At 43.7% G+C, this 12,018-nt stretch overlaps 1 long non-coding RNA gene across 1 annotated transcript; it reads right to left on the bottom strand.

Moving 5' to 3' along the window:
• Nucleotides 1-6,542: 6,542 nt before the first annotated feature.
• Nucleotides 6,543-10,932, bottom strand: LOC112973326. The gene is made up of 3 exons (XR_003255934.1): nucleotides 10,793-10,932; nucleotides 10,388-10,705; nucleotides 6,543-7,583 (listed from the first exon to the last, which is right to left on the bottom strand). It is a non-coding gene; the product is annotated as an uncharacterized LOC112973326 (long non-coding RNA).
• Nucleotides 10,933-12,018: the final 1,086 nt, after the last annotated feature.

Genomic DNA, 12,018 nt, shown 5'->3' with positions numbered 1-12,018 from the left:
GCCGGTTGCGCCGCGCTGAGTTTCCTGGGAGAAGCAGCCCTTCGCAGGCCTTGATTCTGCTTTACACGGACGTAGGCGTGGGTCTTTCTACGGACAATTAAGGATAGATCGACACGTGTTGCAAGAGCGGTTCAATCAGGAAAAAAAAAGGGAAACAAAGTGACTCATTGTCTGTGAAACTGGATATAAAATCTAATATAAAAAAAAAGAAAAATTGATACAAACCCTACATTTCTGATGCAGACTTTGTTTTCTGTTTTAACACTGTCAAAGAACATCAGCTCCAGGAACACCTATGAGCCCAGGGCCACGGCGGTGGCAGCAGAGGTCTAAAGGGGCCCTCGAGAAAGCTTGAAGGAACATGAAGAGGTGGAAGACATGGAGGAATGGCGTGAGGATCAATCCAGGACGGGCAGAAACTCTGCTCTACAAGGTGACTTGAAACCGTACAACTCGAGCTTCGCCTCTCAGCCTCGCGCGTGCCTCCACTGACTTTGATGACAAGTAGCCCCTTGACTAGCAGGTTTAATTCAGGAATACTTTCAGTGTCGCACTGAGAATACTTATATCGAACACCCCGTTTAGCAACTTATTGCTGTATCGCATGCATATTGCATATCAATCCTTACACTTGAGGAATGAATTAAACACGCAGCTTTAAGTACCCGCGAATGGCTCCAGATAAGGGAACAGCTCTGCTCTTTTTTCCCCTGGCACAGTTAACTTTAATGTTTGTCTACGGAGAGGTCTCACTTCAGACCACCACTGGAGGAACAGTGCTGCCCTCACCCTGCGAATGTAAATCATAGCAATAAAAATACCAAATAATAATTTTTTTAAAAAAGCAGAACATTCACCGTACAAGACAATCTGCCTTCTAAGGGCTTGACTTGGGATCTTTCTTTTTTAAGAGGAAGGTACAAGTAAGCTGTGTGTGTTATGAAACACACAGCAATTCAATTTAAATAAACGATTAACTCTTTGGTTTAAGATGACCACCTCTGTTTTATGAAAACGGTTTAGCAAACATCTTCAGAGAAGATTTAAAAAAGCAATTTTTTTTTTTTTAAAGAGTCCTTGAAAGGAAACAAACCCCCAAATCCAATGGGGATAATACTGACCCCGGAGAAGCACACAAATGCATTGCCTTTCTCTCTCTTATTCTTTTAATTCTCCCCCCATTTTTAACACTATAAACACAGAAAGGTCGGCGTATTCATTTCAACGAGCATATACTGAAAACGTCTCACTTTGTAGTGTCTGCAGAGATAACTGGCCTCTTCCTTCCTTCTAGCTGAAGTCCRTGTTTTCTGTTTTGGTGAAAATTAGCAGCATTAAGAGGAATGTCAAGAGGACGGAAGAAAGGCACAAAGCTCCACACACAAACCCCTTGAGTCTGCAAGCTCCGACCCTAAATCACAGACTGATTTCTTGCTTAATTGTATCTTGGATACGCTTACACATCAAATACAAGCATATATACACACATACACTTTGTCTAAGATACTGGGAACCGGCTTTGTAAGTTCTGAAATCCCTTCCGAGAAGATGGACTAGTCAAGGCTGAGGCAGTATCACTGTAACAGCACCAATATTTTAATTGTACAACACTAAGATCAGGCACCACAAATAGCTCTATGGCATCTGGCCTTAGGGTCCCACAACTACCTCGCAATTTTTTCTTTTTAAAAAAAAAAAATCAGCAACACATCAAACAGACACAAACTGCTCACCGCAAAAGTTATTCCACTTCAGCGGTGCCGAGATCACCAGCAGCCTTCCGCACGGCACAGACTTCAAAAGAAGCAAAGTCGACCACTACTTTATAAAAAACACTAGCGAGGGCAGCAAATATATGGCAAGATCCGTCCGTGACCTACTGGGACTCAGTTTAACGCCGTAAAACGGGAAGAGGAAGAGAAGAGGGGAAAAAAAATAAATAAAAAATCAGCGTTACTACAGCCATGAATGAGTTTAGCCCAGAAAGCTCGCTTGGATGCGATGAGCTCATGCGGGAGACGGAACTGAACTGTGTGTCCCAGCCACATGTGACTAACCAAGACTACAAGACACAGTTATTTTTCTGACATTCAAAAAGGAGCAGGGTATACTTATTGGATTGTACATTTGTATACCCAGCTATTTTGAAATCACACTTTACCCTGTGAAGTCCGGCTACGCAGAACGCAGTTAGAAACACATAGAAATTACAAAAGTAGCACCTTACGCATGAAAGATATAAAGGCTTTACCTGCATGAAGATCCCACGGGAAATTAGTCCTTCTCCTACAATATAAAACATGTTTTCCGGAGTAAGCCAGTTGCCTCTACAAACCTATTTGTGCATTAAAGCGTCCAGATATAGTTTATTAATGATACTGATAATCAGCAAAGCCAAACTATAGAATTTATTTTTCCCGAAATCAGGGGAACAAATGTAAATAACCGCTGTGATTCCAAAATTACCACGCTGTTTTGGCTTTTTAATTCTCCATGACGAGTTTTGCCGCATCCGCTAAGAACAGATGTTGGACCTCTTCACCTTAAAACAGCCAGACCTTTAATGTCCTCGCAACTCTTTCTCCCTCCTAATACCGACTGCCACGAGTAGCACGAGCACACTGCACTAAAGGGAACCCATGCCCAGGAAGCTCRAGTTCTTGTACAGAATTCCACAATGGCAGAGCAATGCCACAAGTAAAAATGGGAACATGCACCCAATGCCGTTCAAAATGCTCTTGGGACACCTTTATGGGAATACAAAGATCATACGCAATATCGCATGTCATTTAAGCGTGGAGAGCAATTCAGCTAGACAAAGACTCTTTAGGCAGGCAAAGCCCTCTTCATTTGATAGGTTTTGCAAGGCTTCAGGTAGAAGGTCCAAACACTGTCCAGGTTACCATCAAATCTGCACATAAAAATAAGTAATTAATCCAGAAGCATGGCATAGCACCTTACAGACTGAATTTCAACATGCAGCTGTTAGAGGAGCTGCTTGAAAGAACAAACCGAAAACTCAAAACAAAACGCAGCAGGCATTAGGAAAGGAGATTTTTCACCTAAAAAATATAAGATGCTCACCAATTTTGCATGGTTTTTGGTATATATTCTGCTTTTAGGCAACTCAGGATGAAAAGATGAAGAGTTCTTACCACTAACATATGTCCTGAACATGAAAACAAGATTCTCAGATTATTACCGAATAAAACCCCAAACTGAGACTCTGACATGGCTTTTGTAAAGGGAATCCTGTCTCTAAGTGTACTGGAATTCTTCAAAGGCGTCAAAGGATAAAAGGTACAGATAAAGGAGATACGGTTAACACAGTCTACTTGGATTTATTTCTTCATGGCATTTGACAAGGTTTGTCACCAAAGGCTCCTAAACAAGCTAAGCAGCCACAGATAAGAAGGAAGATCCTTGCACAGAAAAATGATTGATAAAAAGATTACAGAACAGTAAAGAACAAATGGTCGGTTTTCTTGGTAGAAAGACCTCTGCCAATGGAGATCTGCAGGTATCTGCCCTGTTCAACATGATCAGCCTGGAGAAAGGGTGGATAATACACTGCAAACATTTAATGTCTTGAGTACTTTGCGTAATATTAGCAAAGAAAAGGATCTAATGCGAAGAATCACAAAAGCATTTTAAAGATAGGTGGCCACTCAATAAAACAGCAAACAAAATTCACTGTAGACAGGTGTAAAGCGACGCTTATGAGAAAATGCCAATACAAGATTAAACCAACACTATTCAGAACTAAGATCCTCAAGGAGTAACCGATAGTTCCTTGAAAACATCAGCTCAATCGGACAGGCACAGAGAACGGAACAGGTGACAGCATTTTCTATTGCGTGAATCTGGTGCACCTGTGTTGTGAATACCATCTGCAGCTCAGGTTCTTCCCTCTCCTCCGCTCCCATCTCAAAAAATACAAAACAGAACAAGAAAAKGTTCAGGGAAGGGCAACAGATGACCGAAAGCACAAAATATCTTCCATATAAGGAACAGCTAAACAGTCTGAAACTCTTCACTCTGCAAAAGACCCAACTGGGGGTGGGGGGGCCTTTAACATGGGTCTATAAAATCACAGGCTGGCACAGACAGGTTGACTGTTCACTGCTTCCTCCAGTACAAGAACTGGGAAACACCAGATGAAACCTGCCGGGCTGACAGTCTCTATGCGTGAGATGGGAACCTCAGGGTGCACAGAAGTCACCCCCCTCCCCAAATCCCAAATTAGATTCTTACCATAACAGATCTCCATCCTTGGAGATTTTCAAAAAACGTGAAGTTAGCCTTGCTCTAGGAGGTTAGGCTAGAGACTCCCAACCTAAATCTTCCCGCAATTTTGTGATCTTCGTAAGCATAATCATACCCACTTACACTTAAATTAGCAAATGTATTTACTTGCATCAGACCAGGATAATTTAAAGCTACTCAACTGTACAGGAGATTAAAAAAACTATCGACCAGTTTGTAATGACTAAGCTGGCTTTCTAGCTTCTGTCACTGAGAAACCCTAGCTAATCTTTCCACCCTCTAATATTTTCTAGTCATCTCATTTCCTTTTAGCATATCTACAGCTAAATTGGACATAGACTAAGATAACAATATTAATCAGTTGTAGGTTGTTTATCTTTTCAGATTATCCCAGACTATTTCGTATGTTATCTCATGCTAGGTAGCAATCTTAAGTACCCCTCACAAAAAGTGCATTTAACCGGGATTCCGTCTCAAGGACATTATAGATGCTACACATTTACATGGGTAAACTGGAAAAGTTTACGGAAGAGGACTCCACCAAGAGTTACTGAATACAAAGATGACAGAGCTGGTTCAAGAAGTGTCTGGTAAGAAAACTGGCTGAATGCTGGGAAGCAATCATAAACACTTGCTCTATTTTATGGCCCTCCCTTAATGTCTGCTTTTGGCCACAGGTGGAGAAAAGATATAGGGCTAGATGGGTCTGTGTCTTCTCARTTCAGCTACTCATTCTCTTGCAAATGTTCCCAAATAAATTCTGAACAAAGTATCAGAATACAAGTAATCCACATTTGATACATACAATTTAGGCCTCATTAAAAAAAATAGTGTCCTTTGATAAACTATCTATTTACAGGCAGAAAGGTAGAAAAACTGAAACAGGAAATTCATGAAAACAAAGTCAATATCTGACTTTTTTTTAATTTGTGGATAATTGCTCATCACTACCTAATAAGGCTTTTGCACTGTTTCATGAAGATAAGAAAAACTAGCTCATTACTAAGTATTGCTTTTGGCAAATCCAAGTTTCTCCTATCATGACTGAAACTGCATAAAATCACATTTCCATCAAACCTATATCCTGGCATCCCAGAAGTATTGATGGAAACACAGAACAACGTATTCCATCAAGTAACTATTTCAGTAGGGGCCTTCACTTGCTTGCATTCACCCTTCTCTCCCCATTCCTGCTTTATTCAAAGTTCTTCGTACTCTCTTCTCCCTGACATATGATCTATCCCAGCGTCGCCCTGCCTACTTTCACCCTCGAGAATCACCCTCAAGTCACTTTCAAGGTCTTTTTCATTACAGAAGTCATTTTTAAATCTTTCAAATAGTTTTAAATTAACTTTCCTGACAAAGTTTTCCAGTTTGACTACATAAAACTCTGTCTGGAAGAGCAGAGGCCGCAATGAAGACAAATTACAGACCTCACAGCGGAACAGAAACGATAGCTCGATTTATATGGAGCTGTTTCATTAGTATGTAGATTCAAAGCAATTCCTAAGCAGTTATTGAAGCACTATCCAAGCCTTCCTAGCAAGCAAAAATCCATTCTGTGGACAAATAAGGCTTTTATAGCTTGGCACAGTTCTCAACTGCAGAGTCAAACTTTTCAATGCGTGGTAGATTTTTACTTGAAAGTAGCAGGAGAACTCATGCCAGAAGAACACAGAAAATGCCAACTCAGTGGCAGAAGGTCAAAGAGCGGTATCAAGAGATTTTACAGAATTATTTCAAGACAAGCTTTTTAAAAACACTGTGCTATCTAGAAAGGCACAGATGTATACTACTAGGAAAACCCAGTGAACACAATCTTTATGACTTCTTTTCAGTCAAAGGTAATTTTTTAACTCTCTACCTTATGAAAAGYGCAGTGGTAGGGCCTCCTGTAGGTGGTAAGGTCTGTTTCTATGTCTGTTTAAACCTCGGTTCTTTTGCTGTAATTGAGAATAAAGATGAAGTATTAAACCCAAGAGTTTTACGCAGACCGTCCTCTACAACTACCATCGGGTATCAGACCGAGGCAAAAGGTCTTATATCATAAAACAAACATAAATCAGATCCAGCCACAGAATATTTAAGAAAGCACAACAGAGTTTAAGGACTAACAGCCCTAACAGTTACCCTGTCTCTGCTAGTACCCAGAATTATGGCTGCAGGAGGAGAAGAAATTTATTTTGACCTAAAAGAGAGGCTCTGTATTCTGTATTCCCCACTTACCATTTTTACAGTAGCATTTAATGTCACTTCAGGGTCAACAACGACCCTGAACAGATGTTAAGCATGAACACTTCCAACATACTGGATTTTGCCAGCTGTCACCACATCGTAATAAAAAAAGAGATAGCAAAGCCCCATCGAAACCTGATCTGTCTGTTTAGGGTCTCCCGTTGAACCTACCACAAATGGAGTGGCAGATCCACTTACAAGAACAAATTTGCAAATGCTTACACATTCTCCCACTAAAGCATTTCAATCGCCTAAATCTGCCATTTTAATAAAGCCACGTACAAGGTTTTAAATTCAATTAGTACAAATCTCAGCACTCCAAACATTAACTATGCAAATGACATTTAATGGTATTCAACACACACAGAACTCAGCTAATACGCTAATGGACAAACAAGGAAAACAGTAAGACGTTCCAAAATGTTGCGCTCTTTTCCACTCAAGGAAATTGAAGGTGTAGGATGCACTAGCCAGGAGAAGACGGCAGATATTGAAAACCCTTTCTGAAGCTAAGGCCACAGAAGCTCTTCTCTCCAGGTACGCTGCAGAGCTACATTCGCATGTAACAAGAGAGCAAAGAGGGAAAGCAGCTGCTTTATTCGGCGAGCTCTCCTTACAGACTGCTGGATTTTGCATGCAATATATCTCAGATAATGTTGTTCCAGCTCTTCGGGCAGGAATCGCAATCTCCCCTGCCATTTTATACTTCTGTTTTCTCCTGCCTCTTCCCTGGTGAAGACTTAGGCAACACTACTCGATTCACCGCTGTTCCTCAGAGGTAAGAGGCCAACACGGGCTGATATTCACGGGAGCGCTAAATTTTACAAGCCCCGTCCCAGGGGCCGACGATGATGAAATATTGCATATCGCACTGAAATAAGCCAGTCCAACCACCACACCTGAGGAATTCTGCTATGCCGCTTTCCAATCGCGCTCCTGCGCCTCATCCAATTCAGTCAGAAAGCTGCCAGTTTTCACATAGCTGCTTCCTATCTTAAAAACCCCAAAGCTACTCAAGTTCAGCCTTTCAGGGATTCCTTTAAGACTTTTTTTCCAAGTGGCAATACGCTTTGCGTTGAGCTCTGTGAAAGCAAAGAGATTAAAAATCAAAGAGGCAGAAGGCACGCCACCCTGGGAAGTCCCAGAGTGAAAACAGCTTTCGGGTCATGGTTAAGCGGTGGAAGAATTTTTTGTTTAAAGCGAAGCAAACTCGCACGAGTGAAACCTAACGTGAGTGAAAACGCTTTCACGTTCAAGACTTACGAGTGTTTTCCTTTGAAGACAGAAATCTATTGACTTGGATGAGTGAGCTGTAAAAAAACACTAATAACGAATAATAAAAACACTAAGTTAACAGAAAAAGCTGCATTTCTTCAAAAGCCAAGCAATACATTCCTAAAATCAGACTCTCTTTTATCTTACATACTCTTGGCCAAGAACTGTCAGAACAAAACTGGGGTGGTACCTTCACGAATTTCTTCCCCAACTACATTAACGCTTGATAAAACCACAAACGGTACGGACTAGTGTTCTAAAAACATTTAAATATTCACTTATTTTAGCAAACTATACGTGGCATAGGGAAACTAGTTATACTTAGTAGTTTATTAACATGGATATTCTTTTTATCAACAAAAGCCAAGCACATATAACCAGCACCAAACACTGTCTCCGATACATTTCAAAAGCATAAAGCAGACTTAGGACGAAAGCTCCACCAAAAGCCAGTAGGTTTCATGCTTTCTGAAGGCTCTTCTACATTTCCCCCTGACTTTGGGTGGGGAAAAAGAAGGAAGAGGACTTAATAATTATTAACTTTATGTTCTCAATGTACGTGGGTTCATTAGTTTCCAAGCTGATAGCACAAAAGTCATGCAGAACATCAGCCTTTGGAGGACCACCTGCCCCAAACTGTGAGTTGGTTTCCTGGGCGTAAGAGAGCTACAACGACACCGAAATCTTTTGAAAAACGCTCATGGTTTACATGAGGCTCAGTGTTAAGCCATTTCTTTCAGGCGGGCCCAGTCACGAGACTCAAACTCTCGAATCAGAAACGCAGGTTTTTGAGCTCATTTTGGGCCTCACCTCTACTTCAGAGCATTTCTCTACATACAGTTGTTTTTGATGTATTACACTTGAATTATGACTAAAATAGCATTCAGGTGCTCTGCTCTATTTCAGCAAAGAACAGTTTGGACTACCCCGCTGTGAAGCCTTKAAAATCCTTACTGCACAACGTGCGTCTCTGGGAACCACACAGCGCTTTTCAAAGAGAAGGATCTAATGCCAGATCCCACAGAACCAGTGTTCACAAGCACACGCAACTACCCTCATTAGTTTTTAGATGATTTTACACAGATTTTTCTTTTTTTTTAACCTCCAAACAGGCCTTATCTGACACATTGGAGAAAAAGGTTCTGGATTATTTCTGTCTGAGCATTTTACACGATGTACAGCGGCCCCAATTAAAAAGTCTTAATTCAGCGACTGTTCCTTACGGCCAGACTTAAATTGCTATTAAATCTGAGCAAGTCCCAGGCCACCCATATTTAGCACACCAATTAACCGGTCTTGAACATCAACACAGTATGGTAGTGACCAGAAAACTGAAAGAATTTTTAAGTTGCTATCACCAATAATGCATGCAGTCAACCTCAAAATGCTCAGTTAAAGAGAACTCAATAATTATTTAATTAAAAGCAGCATCTATTAAAGTTTTCAGAGTGTTTAGAGAAACGATGATATACATGGAGAACAGTCATACAGAAGGAGCTATTAAGAAGTTACTGCCTTTTGAAGATACCACTAATCCCGAGTAGTCAGAATATTCATTAGTACCTCCAAGTCCTAAAAATTATTGGAGGACTTCCATTTATTAATTTATAAGTGTTGCAAGTTTTTCTTAAAAAAATAATTAAATGCATAGAGATACATTGTTGCTAGGTTGATATGTGAAAGATGAAAGAAGCATGATAAATGATTTGGGAGCCAAAGTTTGTTACAAACACAGTTTAAAGACATCTGAGCTGAATTTAATTCTGTTCTACACACACGCACCCAGAAAATCAATGCAATCTCTCTAGATTTAGGGAATTTTCTATCATTATTTTAAAACTAGCATTTATCTTATACCTGCAACCAAACAGGGCTGATGGCATTCTCATTGCAAACTCTAAGCAAGCTCCCAAAGCTGAAGCAATTTCAATGCCCACCAAAAGCCTAATGAAATAAAACAGAAAGTATGTGCTCTTTCAAACCAAAATACCTTCCCCCAACAAATATAGCCAAGCTCAAACCCAGCCGGATCAATGGTAGAGCTTCCACGGGCTTGAATTATGAGGAGTCACGCCTGAATTTTACACTAGTTTGCAAACTGGCAAGAAGGCTAACGCAAATCATTTTCATCCCCACAGAACCAAAGTGGCCAAACAGATTTTGAAGCAATCTCTACGAAAGCTGTTGTCACGCGGCGACACGCTGATGCTGATACCAGTCCGTTTGACAACAGGACATTCAGTGGGTTTGAAACATTGACATCCCATTCCCCGCCCTGCTAAGGGAGACTGCGTGAATCAGTGTCTGCAAGCTTCATCGGCACCATGTCAATATGGCAGAGCTCCATTTTTACAAATAATAGTCTTTTCTTTTTCCTCCCACCCTCGCCTCGCTTACTTACAGTGAGAGCCCCTGAAGGCACCAGGCCTTCTTTAATGAGGTTTTCACACAAGACTGAATAAATTAGAAAGCTAGATCAAAATAGGGCGTCTAGCAGGCACACAGTAGTAATCAGACAGCCACATACATTATACACCCCAAAAAATATATCCAAACAATCCAGCCCTTCAATCAGCAAGCAATTTCACAAGTAAACAAGGAGAGTATTTACCTGCCAAGGTACTGATGAAGGCAAGGCCTCTCAGCATTAGTTCTGCCATTAAGTCTCTTGGTCCCTGACGCATTTAGGCTGTCACCACCCAGTGAACCTCAGATTCACGGCTTTGAGACAGCCTTGACACCACCACTCCAAATCTTGAAGTCTTTTGTTTTGTTTTCCTCTCAATTTCTCCTGCCTCAGACGCGTGTGCTAGCTCTGCTTCCACCTTACGCCGTTTTGACCTTGCAAGATACCCAGATCACCTCAGCYCTCCCAGAGCTCTCACTTCAGCGCTGTACCACGAGCTACTCTAGCTCTGTAGAGTCTTCCCTACACACACACACACAAAAAAAAACAGTTTGCTGCAGTTCGGTTCAGGAAAACATCRCCAAGCCTAGCACTGCAGCCAAGTTTTACCTGCTCATCCCTTCACCCAGGACACCCTTCACAGACGGGGAAGCRCCCTTAGGCGCGATGCGGAGGGGCTGGTAACGCCGGGTCCGACCTACTTCGACGCGCGTTTTCTACAAGAGGGATCTCCTTCCCGCTCACGTGCGTGCACGGTAAGGCGCAGTGGACACCTAGAGCTTTGCGTAAAAGAGAGATCAACCTGTTTTACGGCAGAGGAGGGACAGCAGAGGAGAAAGGACATCTGCAGATGCAGGTCCTGCCACGTGTCTTCTACAGTCACCCCCACCGTCCCTGGTAGGCACGGGGCTGCGGGTGGACGGCTGTTGCGGTCGTCTGGACCATAATTTCGTGAAGGGCGACTCTCCCAGCAAGCCACCCCTGACTGGCCCCCCTGGAGCCCCCAGAACTGAGGGGATGGGACCCCCCAGGCTCTGCTGCAGCTGAGGGACCCCGACCCCGCAGGGCCATGGCCAGGCTGAGCAGAAGGGGTCCCTGGGTTGGGGGGACCAGACCCCCCCAGGACTGAGGGGACAGGACCCCCCCAAGGCCACAGTCCCTGAGGGAAAGGGGGCCCCGGGCCGGCGGTGACCCAAATACCTTGCAGGGAGGAGGGGTGCGGATCCCCCCCAAATCCCTCACAGGGAAGAGGGGAGCAGATCCCCCCCCAAATCCCTTGCAGTGAGGAGGGGAGCAGATCCCCCCCAAATCCCTCACAGGGAGGACGGGACTTGGCCCCCCAAATCCCTCACAGGGAGGAGGGGAGCGGATTCCCCCCCCCCAAATCCTTCACAGGGAGGACAGGAGCGGATCCCCCCCAAATCCCTCGCAGGGAGGACGGGAGCGGATCCCCCCCCAAATCCCTCACAGGGAGGACAGGAGCGGATCCCCCCCAAATCCCTCACAGGGAGGATGGGACTTGGCCCCCCAAATCCCTCGCAGGGAGCACAGGAGCAGATCCCCCCCACATCCCTCGCAGGGAGGACGGGACTTGGCCCCCCAAATCCCTCGCAGGGAGGACGGGAGCGGATTCCCCCCCCCAAATCCCTTGCAGGGAGGAGGGGAGCGGATCCCCCCCCAAATCCCTCACAGGGAGCACGGGAGTGGATCCCCCCCAAATCCCTCGCAGGGAGCACGGGAGCGGACCCCCCCCAGAGCTCCATGGGGGCCGAGAAGGCCCCCGGCCCTGCCGGCAGCTGAGGGGACCGGACCCTCCAGGGCCTCGGTCCCCGAGG

This window comes from Apteryx rowi, unplaced genomic scaffold (genome assembly GCF_003343035.1).
Source record: "Apteryx rowi isolate R43461 unplaced genomic scaffold, aptRow1 scaffold_116, whole genome shotgun sequence".
Lineage (NCBI taxonomy): Eukaryota > Metazoa > Chordata > Aves > Apterygiformes > Apterygidae > Apteryx > Apteryx rowi.
This window is presented reverse-complemented; position numbering and strand designations above follow the sequence as displayed.